This window comes from Equus asinus, chromosome 28 (genome assembly GCF_041296235.1).
Source record: "Equus asinus isolate D_3611 breed Donkey chromosome 28, EquAss-T2T_v2, whole genome shotgun sequence".
Taxonomy (NCBI): Eukaryota; Metazoa; Chordata; class Mammalia; order Perissodactyla; family Equidae; genus Equus; species Equus asinus.
This window is the reverse complement of record NC_091817.1, coordinates 44,235,570-44,249,517: the sequence shown is the minus strand read 5'-3', so window position 1 is coordinate 44,249,517 and position 13,948 is coordinate 44,235,570.

Here is a 13,948-nt window from a genome sequence, read left to right as displayed (position 1 = left end):
CCTGTGTTCTTTACTGAAAGTTTGTGGAATGATGGGGAAAAGGTTCCACTGCACAACATCCTTTAAAATCCATATTAGCATTGGCGTTAAGACTAGACACTTTTGTTCTAGAAAAAGCAGCACTCCCTTCACGTAGTGCCCAGTCTTGCTGGCTCCTCTTTCCTCCTCTCCAGATTTCTCTCAAAAATGCAAATTCCGTTTCCTGCTATTATTCAGAGCAATTCAGTTCTTTCCCAGCTCCTTTTCCACACTGGCTTCCTTATCACCCCCATCATCACCATCACTATTACTATTTACGGAGACCGTTGCTGTGAAATTGGAATCTTTGGGTTGCAAGTGAGAGAAAAGTCAACTCAAAACAGGCTTAAACAAAAAGGGAAATGATCAGCTCATGTAACTAAAACTCTAGGGCTGCAGTCACAGCTGGATCTAGGAGCTACAGCAACATCGTCAGGACTTAAGTCTCTCTCCCTCTGTTTCCCTCTGAGGATGAGGGGTGTGGGGCTCATGTTCGGGCAGACTCTCTCTTACAGGAGCCCTTCATAGCTCCAGTTTTCCTTTCTCCCAGCTTCCCATCCACAAGGAAAGAAGAGCTCCTGACCCACCAATTCCAATAAAAGCCTCGAGCCCAGTTCCCATCAGCTCAGCATGGATGAGGTGCCTGTTCCCAAGTCCCCATGCGAGTGGAGATGAAATCTAGGGACTAGCTTAGGTGGGATTGGGTGGTCACTCCTAGAACTGTGGGCGTCTGGGACAGCCAGCACCCATCAGACCATGGACCCAGAGTGGGCAAGAACCGGTTCCCTTAAGGAGAGTGGGAGACCATCAGCAAAGAAAGGAGGATGGATGTTGGGTTAGACCATGAATGTCCCCAGGACACATGTGTGTTAAACACTTCGTGCAGGCTACCCCATTAATCTTCCCATCGACTCTACACAGGAGGGACCATTATGCCTGTTGAGTTGATGAGTAAACTGAGGTGGGTAGGTAGAGGCAGTGAGATTTGAACCCAGGCAGGAGTAGCTCCAAAGCCGAGTACATTCAGGTGCTGCGTGGAACCAAGGGTCCCCCTGTCAACAGGCCGCCCCTCCCCAGCTGTCTGTGCTACTTGAGCACATCCTTTGGGCTCTCACTTTCCACCCTGAGCAGCTTACCAAAGTATTTCTGATAAACACACGTGGCCCTCTCCACTAGAGCAGAGGGTCTCAGCCTGGGGATTGAGGACAAAGGGCCCATGAACTTGGATAGTGTTAGGGACTGAATGTCTGTGTCCCCCCAAATCCGTATGTTCAAGCTCTAACTCCCATGTGATGGTATTTGGAAGTGGGGCCTTTGGGAGGTAATTAGGGTCAGATGAGGTCATGAGGGTGGGGCCCCTATGATGGTATAAGTGGCCATGTGAGGACCCAGTGAGAAGGCAGTGTCTGCAAGCCAGGAAGTGGGCCCTCACCAGGAGCTGAAATGGCGGGACCTTGATCTTGGGCTTCCAGCCTCGAGAAACCAATGTCTGTTGTTGCAGTCCCCCAGTCTGCAGTATTTTCTTATCAAGGGAGGCTCGGCTAAGCTATCATGTTCAGTAGGTTCAGTGCATCAAAGGCACTTTCCACTTACAATATTTTCAACTTACCGTGGCTTCATCGGGATGTCACCCCATCGTAAGTCAAGGAGGATCTGTAACTGGTTTGCTTAAGCCTCCTGTAAACTTACTTTATGTACTTACAAATATTATTTGGGGCAGAGTGGCACAGGCGCATGCCCAAATGAAGCCTGGGGAACAACCTGTTCTCTTTCTTGTTTCGTGTCTATGAGACAATCACTGAGGGGACTAGCGACGTTCCGCTCAAGGCAGATAAGACCTGGGGACGTGAGAGCCGCCATTGAACCCTATAGGGACATTTGCAGGTAGGAGCTAGGACCCACGATGGCAGCAACAGGAATGCAAGTCGGGGGTTCCCAAAGCAGGCTGCTCCTCCCCGTCAGAGTGACCCCACCCTGGTGTGAACTGCTCTGGGAGGTGATGAGCTCCCCAACACTGCAGGAACCTCCCAACCCTTCCCGGCACCCACTCCTGCCCCCTCCAACCAGTTGGGCTCACCGCAGCCAAGGCAATCTTTGGGGAGATAAATCAGATCACATCACTCTGTCACTTTACATTCCATGGCTCCCCATTGCCCTCAGGATCTCATCTAGACTGTGTGCCGTGGCCTACAAGAGCCTACCTGTCCAGCCTCACCTTATTCTATGTGCTACCCCATTCACTCCCTCCAGCCCCCTGGCCCCGGCTCCTTGAATGTGCCTCGCTCCCTCCAGCCTCCTGGCCTTTGGCCGTGGAGGTGCCCCTGCCTGGACCGACCAACCGCGCTGCCTACTGCTCTTTGCCCGGCTTCCAGGCGTGCATCCTGTGTCACTCCGACTCCTGCCAGGAGACCAAGAACACTCCAGCTCTCTTAACAGAGAGAATGTAATGCAAAGAAATGTTAACCAGGGGCTGAGAACAGAAAAAGGTGACATGAGGATACTAAGGTGTCACACGTTAATAATGACCCGGAGCAGGCCTGGAGGGACAAAGGAGGTGGGCCGATCATGAAAACTTAGAAGCCTGGGGGCCCCAGGCCTCTGAGGAGGAGCTGGCCAGCTTATAAACTGCAACTTAAGCATCACCTTGCCGGAGAGGCGGTCCTGGTCCTGGGCCTGGTCCTGGTCCCGGTCCCGGTCCCGCCACAGCACCTGTCGCTTCCCTTCAGAGCAGTGTTCATGTGTGCTGGGGTCTGTCCGACCTCAGTCTCCCCACCGGACGCCCAAGAGTGGTGATTACGCCACGTCCTATGTCATTGTGCTAAGTGCCCCCCAGAAACCTCCTTGACAGAATCATTTCTTGGGGACAGTGTCAAGGGACTGGCTGGACTGAGGCTCTGCCAGGTTCTCTAAACTCTCTTGATCTTGAACCTGGGCTGGGGCTAGAGTGACCGAGAGGGGCCAAGCTGGTCCAGGGGTCCAGGACTTAAGGTGGTGCTCCCTCTCAGGGCTGAGCAGGCGCAGAGGCCACCTCTGAGAAGGAGCGCCGCCTTAAATGCTGTGCTCCGGGCACCTCATTGCCTCACCTGCTCCCCACCCCTGCCCTGCCTTGCACACTGCCTGGCACCAATCGGTGCTCAGCAACTTTGAGGTGAATGAATGAATGAGAATTAACCTCGGTTTTCCAGGAGTCCCAGCCCACCTGGAGTAATGAATGCTCTAGGTCATCTTCGGCTGAGAAGGGCTATACTGCCCTTAAAAATTTCCCAAGATGGCAGATTTTATGTTCATGTGTTTTTCGCAGTGAAAAGCATTTTTTTAATGGGAAAATAAAAGTCTCCCCTGCAGGTAATAAGCCACTTGGTGCAGTGGGAAGTGGCCCTGCTTTGGGGCCAGATAGTTGAATTCACAGTGAAGCGATTCTACTTCCTGGCTGTGTGGCCTTAGCAAGTCGCTTTACCTCTCTGAGCTACAGTTGTCTCACGTGTAAAATGCAACTAAACACTGAAGTGCCTGGCACACAGTAGGTTCTTTATACAGGTTTTTTTCCTCTTGTTGTGAGCCCTAATCACACTTCAAACACAGAGGACCTACCTCCCCAAGTGGGTCACTCGTCCAGTGGGGGACTGAATTAAAACCAAGGCTGAGGGTCCTGCACCATGGGAGAAGGGGTCTGCCTTGGGGGAACCGCTCCTGCTCTATGGAGCAAAGAGGGTGTATGGGTCAGAACTCTATTCAAACTTGCTTAAGCAAAATGGGAGATTTATCGTCTCACATATTGGAAATCCCAGGGGGAAAACCTGGCTTCGGGTTAGGCTGGATCCAGGGGCTCAACAAGTCCTTCATTGTTCTCACTCTTCGACCCAATGACTGTTCAGGGCAATAGAGTGCAGCGATTGGCCTTGCTTGTGGGGTAGGGCAGGGGTGGTGGCTGTAATTGACAGCCCCACTGACCCAGCTCCCAGAGGAAGAAGGGTTGATGTCGGCAGAAGAAGGGAGGAAAGTCAGATAAATAGAACCTTACTACCTGCCAACAGTGTCCTAAGCACGCATACTTGTTAAATCACTGAATCCTTGTAACAACCCTGCAAAGTGGGTGTGATTTTCATCACTCCATTTGACAGATGAAGAAGCCGAGTGAGTGAGGGGCAGAGCCAGCATCCAACCCCAGACTGTCTGGCTCCAAGTCCAGGTGCTTCACCTCTTCCCCACGTTGCCTCAGACACAAACAGGAGATGGTGGTCGCAGGGGCAGCCCCGGAAGAAGGGGTCCCAGCGCCCCCCCCCCCGGAGTACTATGGGGAGCAGCTGGGGACCACAGGTGGCCCAGCCTCAGCATGACATCTGTCTTGAGTGCGTCTGTGTCTGCAAAATGCTGGGGGCTCCCAGAGAACTTACCAGAAATTGAGGACACTCCCAGGCTCCACCCCAAAGACAAAAGTCCCCAGCCTGAAGACCCCGATGCCAGTCCTGCCGCTTCCACAGCTGGCTGTGTGACTTGGGGCCAGTCCCTGCTCCTCTCTTGGCCTGTTTCTTCCTCTTGCCAATGAGCAGGCTGGGCCTGAATCCCCGCCACCGATGGCCTGGGCTCTCCCTGGGGAAAAGCTGGGTGAACTGCTCCAACTTGTGGTCAGCCACAAACTGCTGTCCCCAACAGCCCCAGGTGCTGGGAAAACAAGGGGGCCCCTCCCACAGCCTGGCCCCCAGCATACCACCGAGAAGGCCCAACCGTGAACCCAGCTTCCTCCCCTATGGTGGCCCTTAGTCTACCAGTGGTGGGCCTGCCCCCCACCCCTCTGCAGGCCAGCACATTCTGCCTCTGCTGAAGCTCCCCGCACCCTGACCCACACCTCAGCCTCCTACACGGGTGTCAAAATCCCATGAGGGCAGGGGCTCTCAACAGGGGTGATCTTGTCCCCCAGGTAGGGTTTCAGGTTTAGCAAATAAGAATGCAATCTTTGGGACATAAACTAAAAAGTTATGAGTTGCTTATCTGAAACGCAAATTTATGGAGAAAGGTGTATTTTATCTGGCAACCTTACACCCAAGGACATCTGTCCGTCTGGAGAGATTTTTGATTGTCACAACTCGGGGGTTCTATTGGCATCTAGTGGGTGGAGGCCAGGGATGCTGCTAAACACCCTACAAGGCACAGGATGGCCCCCCGCACCCCCAAGAATGATCTAGCCCCCAAAGTCAACAGTGCTGAGGGCAGGAACCCACACCCCAAGTCCTTCCCAGTGTGAACACACATATATACTCACCTGCGATCTCTGGGGCTTGTCAGAGGGAGCAGTGGTTATCCTTATGTGAAGGCCAGGGAAACTGAGTTACAGGCTAAGTGGCTCGTTCAAGCTCACACAGGTGGCAAGGAGCAAAATGGAGTCTTGGCGAGTCTGTGCCTTCTCCTCTCTAATCAACTCCCCTGTTCGTCTAGATATGGAGCCATGTGAGGTCAGCCAGGAAGCACAGTGGTGTGGGGGGGCACAGGTAAAGCCTTACAGGGTCCCCACACCTTCCGGGACTGTCCCATCTGGGCTCCTACGGGCAGGCAAGCCAGGCCTGGAGAGAGATGATCCCGGGCGTCACTACCAGGGCTGTTTTCAGTTGTGCCACCAGGGGGCAGCAGAGACCTGGAAAGGAGTCTGCACGCCTGAGCCTGCCACGGCTGGAGGGAACACGACTTTCATCCAGACTCCTGGGTTCCCCCCCAGAGATGCTGATTCAGTGGGCCTGCAGTGGGTGCCAGGCACTGGTATTTTTAACAGCTCTCAAGTGACTCTCATGTGCAGCCAGGACTGAGAACCACTTGGTGTTCATCCCTGATTGCACATCAGATCACCTGGGAGCTATAAAAAATACCAGTGCGAAAACAGCCCAGATGTCCACCGACGGATGAATGGATAAGCAAAATGTGGTCTATACAGACAACAAGATGTTACTCAGCCATAAGAGGAATGAAATTCTGGCCCACGCTACAACATGGATGAACCTGGAAAACACCGTGCTAAGCGAATTAAACCAGACATAAAAAGACAAACACTGTAGGAGTCCACTTATATGAGGGACCTGGAGTAGCCAAATTTGTAGAGACAAAGTAGAATAGAGGTTACCAGGGCTGGGGAGTAGCGGGGGGTGGAGTTAGCGCTTAATGGGGACAGAGTTTCAGCTTGGGATGAAGAAAAAGTTCTGGAGGAGATGGTTGCACCACAATGTGAGTGTACTTAATGCCACTGAGTTGCACACTCAAAAATGGTTAAAAAGATAAACTTTACATTACATATATTTGACCACAATAAAAAAAAATGTAGCAGAAACATAAATGCTGAGTTTCACGATTAAAGTTTATCATTCCTCAAAACAAAACTCAAACGTCCAAGTCTGTAGCTAATTGATTAAATAAGACGGTCTGGGGGTCTGAAAGTGTCCCAGATGAATTTCACATGCAGTCACGGTGAAGGGTGCTTCGTCTAAGATCATCCTCAGATTCCAGCATCCAGGAAGAATAGTGGGTGTGCCATCCATTTGTCTATTATGATGGCTTAAAAATCTGTCGACAAATTCTTTGATGCTTTTCCTTCAAGAGGAGGACTCTGTTTCCCTTCCCCCTGAGTGTGAGCGGGACTCAGTGACTTGCTTCTAACAAACGGGAAAAGAAAAAGCAGACGTGATGGTGGTGGAGAGACTGAGGACTCCTGTCAATAGCCACGTGAGGGAGCCATGGTGGAAGTGATCCTCCAGCCTCAGTCAGGCCTTCAGAAGAGACCGCAGCCCCAGGTGACAGCCTGATTGCAACCACAGGTGAGACCCTGAGTCAGAATCCCCCAGCTAAGTCATCCCCAAATTCCTGTCACACAGAAATGGTGAGATAATAAATGTCTTTTGTTTCAAGCCACTAAATTTTTAGGTGATTTGTTACACAGCAATAGATTATTAATCTACTCATTCAGGAGTCATTGAGCCATCCACCCATCCCTGTACACACCTACTCATCCATCTACCCAACCACTCACCCAGCTATCCATCCATCCATCCATCCATCCATCCATCCATCCATCCATCCACCCACTTATCACAGAACCAGGGCCCAGCACAGACTAGACTGATGGAAATATTTGTCAAGTGAGTGAATCAACATTTTCTAAATGTCTCCTCTGTGTCACTGGCTGAGACGGGCCAGGGGACTCACCCAGAAACATGTCCTCCCGATCAGTGTGTGATGGGGCTGGTGCCCGGTCCTGCTGGCAAGACTGGGCAGCCCAGGAAGGTGCTCCGGCCCACAGAGACTGTTGGCCACCTGCGGGGGAGTAGCTTCCCCACTCATGCGCCACAAATCCCTCAGGCCTGCCTGATGCAGAAAACCTGCTTCTGTCTCTCTGCCTCCCCACCGCCCCCCCCCACCCCCCCGACCTACCCACCACGGGGGCAAATGCTAAGGCTGCTGGCTGCCACTCAGGAGGGCCCTCAGCCTGGAGGAGGGGAGACGTGGGGACAGCAGAGCTGCCTGCCCTAAGGGAGAGTTTGTGATGAGAATATCCGGGCTTTCCTGGAGGCCGAATGGGGCAGCCACAGAGAGAGGCCAGTTTCCTTCTGTGCGGCCTCACCGTCTCTTCCCTGAGAACATCACAGAGGCCTGGGCCCCTCCCTCCCACCATACCCTTTCCCAGCCTACTCTCTTCTCATCCCTCAGGGTTTGCCCTACATGTGAGGGCTCAGTTTTCTCATCTATAAAATGGGAACGAGGAGGATATTTTGGAGATGAGACTACACGGTGCCCAGGAGGACCCTCTGCAAAGGGCCAGTGGCAGCAAGTACTGCAGTGTGCCCGCTGAGCTGCTATGAAAAGAGCGTAGGGTGACAGTGAAACCAAAGTCCTCCTAGCAGTTGGCAGGGCCGTAGGTGACCCTCCTCGGATCCCTGCTTTGCTCACTCTGCTCTGGCTGCATCATCTCCTCCTGTTCCTCTAACATTCCACATCCACTCTCACCTCAGGGCCTTTGCACTGGCTGTTCCCTTTACCTGGAATGCTCTTCCCCCAAATCCCCACATGGCTCCTCCCTCCCTCCTTCAGGTCTTTGTTCAAATGGCACCTTCTCTGGTGTGAGGCCTTCCCTGGCCCCCCTTCTTCCACTCTCCCCATCCTCCATTTGGATTTATTTTTTTCCATTACATACATCCTTCTAAGACACTACATCTTTTCCTTATTGATTTTGCTTATTGCCTGACTCCTCTCAGAACAGAGGCTCCACAAGGCAGGATCTGCTAGATCTCCATGCCTACTAGAGTGACCAGCACATGGTAGGTTTACAAGATGGATAGATGGATAGATGACGGATAATGGATGAATGATGGATGGATGGATGGATGGATGGATGATGGGTAATAGATGAATGATGGATGGATAGATGATGGATGGATGGATGGATGATGGATGGATGGATGGATGATGGATGGATGGATGACAATGGATGGACAGATGAATAGATGGTTAAAGGAAGAGGATACTGGGTGGGACTTTTCCAACAGTCTTGAAATCAGCATCTCGGTGTGAGTTCCCCACATTCTAGACAAAGCTAGAAAACTAGGACCAGACCCCAGGGCTTATTAAAAAGTGGCTGGAAAGGTTTTGTTCTTCCCACATACTATCCCAGCACCAACAAAACACTGGGGTGGGATGAGCGGGGAGAGAAAAGGAGGGAAAACTCCCTTCCCCAGGTCCCAAGTTCACCCCTGCCCTGCACCCGCAGCCCCCGCCCCCCGGTAAGGCAGGTGTTGCTGATCTTCACACTGCACCTGCCCAAACTAGGGCAAAGCGCCATGGCAAGACGTGTCCACGGCCTGTCGGCGCACGTCAGGGAGGTGTGAGTTTCTGGGAGTCACACGGACACCACGAAGGAAGTGGGGCCTGGGACAGTTTCCCAGTGTCCCATCAAAGGGCTGGCCCAGGGCCAGGAGACCCCAGCAGGAAGCAATGGGAGGTGGGCGGTGAGCCACAGGAGGAGAGAACTGGGAGGGAACATGCCGTGGGGACCCTCAGCTCTGCCCCCACCCCACATGGTACCCTCCAAAACACACACTTGGGCTAACGTTGGAACACGTCTGCGGCCAGCCAGAGAAGCAACTGACAAATAAAAATGGCAAGCAATAGGATATATTGGAGTATATGAGGAAGCCATTTGGTGTAAACCTAATTCGGCCTGACTTTGTTTTTTCCCAAAGGGCCTGACTGTGGCTGTTGAGCACGCATTGCATATCTGCTTTAAAACATTTACTATGGCAAGAACAAATGGCCTTAAGATAAAGGTGTAACTTCCCCCCACATTGGCATTTCCTTAGGGATAAGCATCTTTCCTTAGGCTAGGAACTGATTGCTGTGCTCACCTTTGACCACCCAGCTTGGTACAACAGACCTGCCACCCTGCTGTGTTCACTGAGACAGCAGACCCACCTGCTGTGTCCGTCAATCGCTGTGCCAACAGAGCAGTCTCTCAACTATTGTAAAAGGGACATTTCAATCCTATGTGAATCCTGTTTGGGGGTATATAACCACTCTGTGCATCCCACTTCTTCCGTGCCCTTTATTCCTTCAGGAGGAAAGGCCCCGGGCCATGGTCCTTAGATTTCAGCTCAGAATAAACTCTCCCAAATTTTCATTTATAGATTGGTTATGGATTATTTTCATCAACACAACAATGATTAAACAAGGACAACACTGGGGAAGTACGGGACACATGTCCCTTTCCACTTTCACCCCCTCTGGGAGGAGGAATGGGCTCAGAAAAGGGAAGAGGTGTGAAATTGGATGTGAGGCTGAAGTTTTCAACTCGTCTGGACATTTTGCTACTGAAGGTGTCTTTAAGAAACTGGAAAGGGGGGCTGGCCCCGTGGCCGAGTGGTTGAGTTCGTTGGTTCGAATCCTGGGCGCGGACATGGCACTGCTCATAAAACCACGCTGAGGCAGCGTCCCACATGCCACAACTAGAAAGACCCACAACAAAGAATATACAACTATGTACCGGGGGGCTTTGGGGAGAAAAAGGAAAAAAATAAAATCTTAAAAAAAAAAGAAAAGAAAAGAAACTGGAAAGGAAGATGCCAGAGAACAAGGTTTAGAGGCAAAGGAAATTCATACGTGTCCTCCACGGAGTTCTGCGGGCAGTAGGCCAGCTACGGGTTATGATGCCCCTTCCTCCGCCCTGGGTGGTGCTGAGGATTATGTGAGTTCGGCTAAGCCTTTCTGACACGGCCTGGCACCAGGAGGGCCTCAGGGAATGTGGCTGAATGCAGGGGCATTGGAAACAAAACAATGGAGCGGGGAGTGTGGGGGTGGGACGGGGTGGGTGAGAGGGAGCATGGCCCCCCGGTCCACTGCGGTGGGGGAGGGCCATGGGAGGCCGCGGGGCGTTTGTATGTCAAGGCATCTCCCAGACGCAAGAAAGGAGCTGTTTTGGGGTGACAGGGATGGGGCAGGCTGGAGGGCAGCACGGAGCCCCTCCGGGTCTGGTCGTCGGCCCTATCGCCGGGCCGGGCCCTGGGGCAGAGCCACAGGCCTGCAGGACTAGATCTGTTCTTTCTGCGTCGCTCCATCCTGCAGAGCCTTCCCAGCCCGGGGGTCTCCGGCAGCTGGGAACACGTGCGGAGGGAAGCCGGGGTCTCCATGGCAACGTTGACGTCATGGGCCTGGGGCCCGGAACGCTGCCTCCCGCCCCCAGCGGCCGGCCTGGCGCAGCCCCAGCCCCCGATCTGCAGCAGCTGCGACATCAGGGACGTTGGAGCTGCCGCCCTGCCCTCTGATCTGTCCGGTCCTGGCCACCACAGGCAGACAGGTGTGAATCAGGCCAGCCAGGCCTCACCTGCCTGCCGCCTCCCTGGGTCCCGCTTCCTCCTGCCCCTTTGTCCTCAAATTGCTCTCAGCTGGCTGCTCGCTAAACAGACCTTACTTCCTGTTTCATTAACAGGAAGCCCCCTCCCAGGGAGAATGCGCATTTTAATAGGAATGTGGGAGGTGATGCGCCGCCCCCTCTCCCCTAGCCGTCTGCCTCCCTCCGTCTGTTCCACAGTAAAGCTGGGGGGGTTATTTAGACAACTGCCACATTATCACACACCCTAGCCCGCCACTCTGCCTCCGCCCCTTAGCGGCTTCCCACTGCCCAAGCCCTGAGACCAAGAGGCCTTGCCGCTCTCTCCTGCTGCTCAGGCCCTCCCCATGCCTCCTGCTCCTCCCTTCTAGTAGTTGGTTCCTCCCAAGTGCCAGGCGCTGCCTCAGGGCCTCCGCACAGGCTCTTCCCTCGCCTAGAAGGCCGTTCCCTCCTCCACCTCCCCACGGGGCTGGTGCTTTCCGACTCCTGCTCCAGGTCTGGGCGTCTTAGCCAGTGCTGCCTCTCCTGGAGGCGCTCATCCCAGCCTGCACTTCCTTTTAGCTCTCTCTGCCGCTGTCATGACGAATGACTTGTGGGATTATTTGTCTGAGGGCTGCCTCCTCCCTCAGACTGCATGTGGCAGAGGAAAGCTTTTGTTTTATTCACTCCTGAGCGTCCAGTGTGACTGGCACACAGTAGGTGCTCAATACACTTTAAAAAAACCCTGCTTTACTGAGCTATAATCCACATATCATACAATCCACCCAAGTAAAGTGTACGATTCCACAGGTTTTCGTATATTTACTGAGTTGTGCAGACATCACCACAGTCGCTATTAGACCATTTTCATCACTCCAAAAAGAAACCCTGTGTCCTTTAGCCATCACCCCCCTGTCCCCTCACTCCCTGAGCCCTAATGGACCATTAATCCACTTCCTGTCTCCGTAGATTTCCCTGTTCTGGACTTTCTTATGACTGAACTGTATGTGGACGTTTGTGACAGGCTTCTTTCACTTAGCACAGTGTTTCAAGGCTCAGCGCAACACATTTTTGCTCAATAAATGAATGACTGGGTGGTGGGGGGAATGGAAGGCTGTGGGAGGTGAAGGGAGGACGCTCTCCTGGTGGCTGCTGGCCAGTGGGAGGAAGGACGCCAGGTGCCTTATGAGATTCCCATCTAATAAGGGGCAGAGCTCTGTGTGAGCCTGTGCCTGGCTGCCCCAGGGCCACACTTGATGGCCTTCAGCTCAGGGTCAAAAATCCAGTCTTACTGCCCAACCCCTGATGCTAGATGTGTGGGTCAGATGCCCAGCCCCTGCCCTCATTTCATCAGCAGAGACACTATCTTCACATTGGAGTTTTTCATTCGTTCATTCATTCATTCACTTCTTCCACAGAGATGCACAGTTATGATCTACAAGTCTTTCTCCTAGAAATGAATATACTCTTCTTTTGAAAAATCAGTTAAAATAGATGTTTGCTTTCCAGCAGGACTGGCGGCTGGAACTGTGAACCCGGGATGTCTGCAAGTCACTTCTGCAGGAGCTCCCCCGGAGGTCCGGCCCCGAGCTCACAGGCAGCTCTGAGGTGGCCTCTCTAAGTAAAAACCGTTTCATTGGTGCGTAAGTGTTGTTTCAAGTCCTGTCCCTTGCTGCTCCCTACTTCCTACCATGTTGCCCCTGCCCCAGCTCGGGGTCTATAGCAATTCTAGAACTGTGCTGCCCATGCAGGAGCCATTGGCCACATACGACTGCTCCCGAGCGATTGCAATGTGACAGGTCCCAGCTGAGATGTGCTGGAAGTGCAAAATGCACACCAAGTTTCAAAGATTTCATACCAAAAAAGAAAACAGTGTGAAACATCTCATTAATCATTTTTATATTGACTACATGTTGAAATGATAATATTTTGGGTATGTTAGGTTAAAGAAAATATATCATTAAAATTAATTTCGGCTGCTTCATTTTACTTTTTAAAATGTGCTACTGGAACATTTTACATTATACATGTGGCTTGAATTCTATTTCTATAAGACAGCGCTGGTTTTCAATAGCCACCCACCAGGGGAGACAGCCCCTTAACCCCATGCCCATGACGGACCCTGCTGGAACTTCAGGGCTGCAAGGGGCTTAAGATGCATTACTGCTACCCTTGAGAAAGCCCGGGAGAGAATTGTTGCCCCACCTCCCACCCCAGCAAAGCCCCTGCAGCCTGTGCATGTGTGTGTGAGCCCCAGGGAGGAGCTGCAGTGAGGGCTACGCTGTGCCCGGGAAGTGCCTGAAATCCCAGTGCCCCATCCCTGAGCCTCGTGCTCCCTGGATCCGACAGCCCCTTCTCCCCCGTGGCAAATTAGAGAGGAGACACAAGCCAGTGTTTTAGGGGACCAGCTCTTTGTTGCTACCATCACATTTAGAGGAAAAACAAACAGCCAAGTGGTCTGCTGCCAGGAGCTTGGTGGAAACCTTCCAGCCCGTGCCAGCCCCCTGCTTCTGTGGAGTGACCAACCATACCTCTGGAGGGGGCTCCGAAGGGCAGGTGTCAATACATGGCTGAGTGGCTAAGGGACCATGTGGATTTCATCTCCCTGACAAATCCTGGTGAAGCTAGCCCAGGCCAGCCTTATTCAGCCTTAGAGCAGGAACAGGAAGGACGCCAGCACTGAGGTTTCCAACGCCCCATCCAGATCTGGAGAGTGCACTGAAAAATGTAGTGAAGTTACAGATCCCAGCATGTACAGCTGTGCAGGTTATGCGTTGCACAAGGGTACCACAGCTGAGGAGTCCATCATGAGTTTGGACTACAATCATTATGACAACTTTCCAGCAGATGGCAGTAGAGTGTTTTGAGGAGGGGACACTTAAGTGGCTGGACGAGTATGGCTCTGCCAGTCATCTCTCACCCTCCCAGGCCCAGGCACAGCAGCAGCCATCTTTTTGTTTAAAAAATTCTTTATTGATGACATTTTTTTAAAAATTAAGGCAAAATTCATGTAACATAAAAGAAACCGTTTTAAAGGAGCATTTAGAACGTTCACGTTGTTGCACAATCACCAACTCTATCCAGTTCCAAAAAATT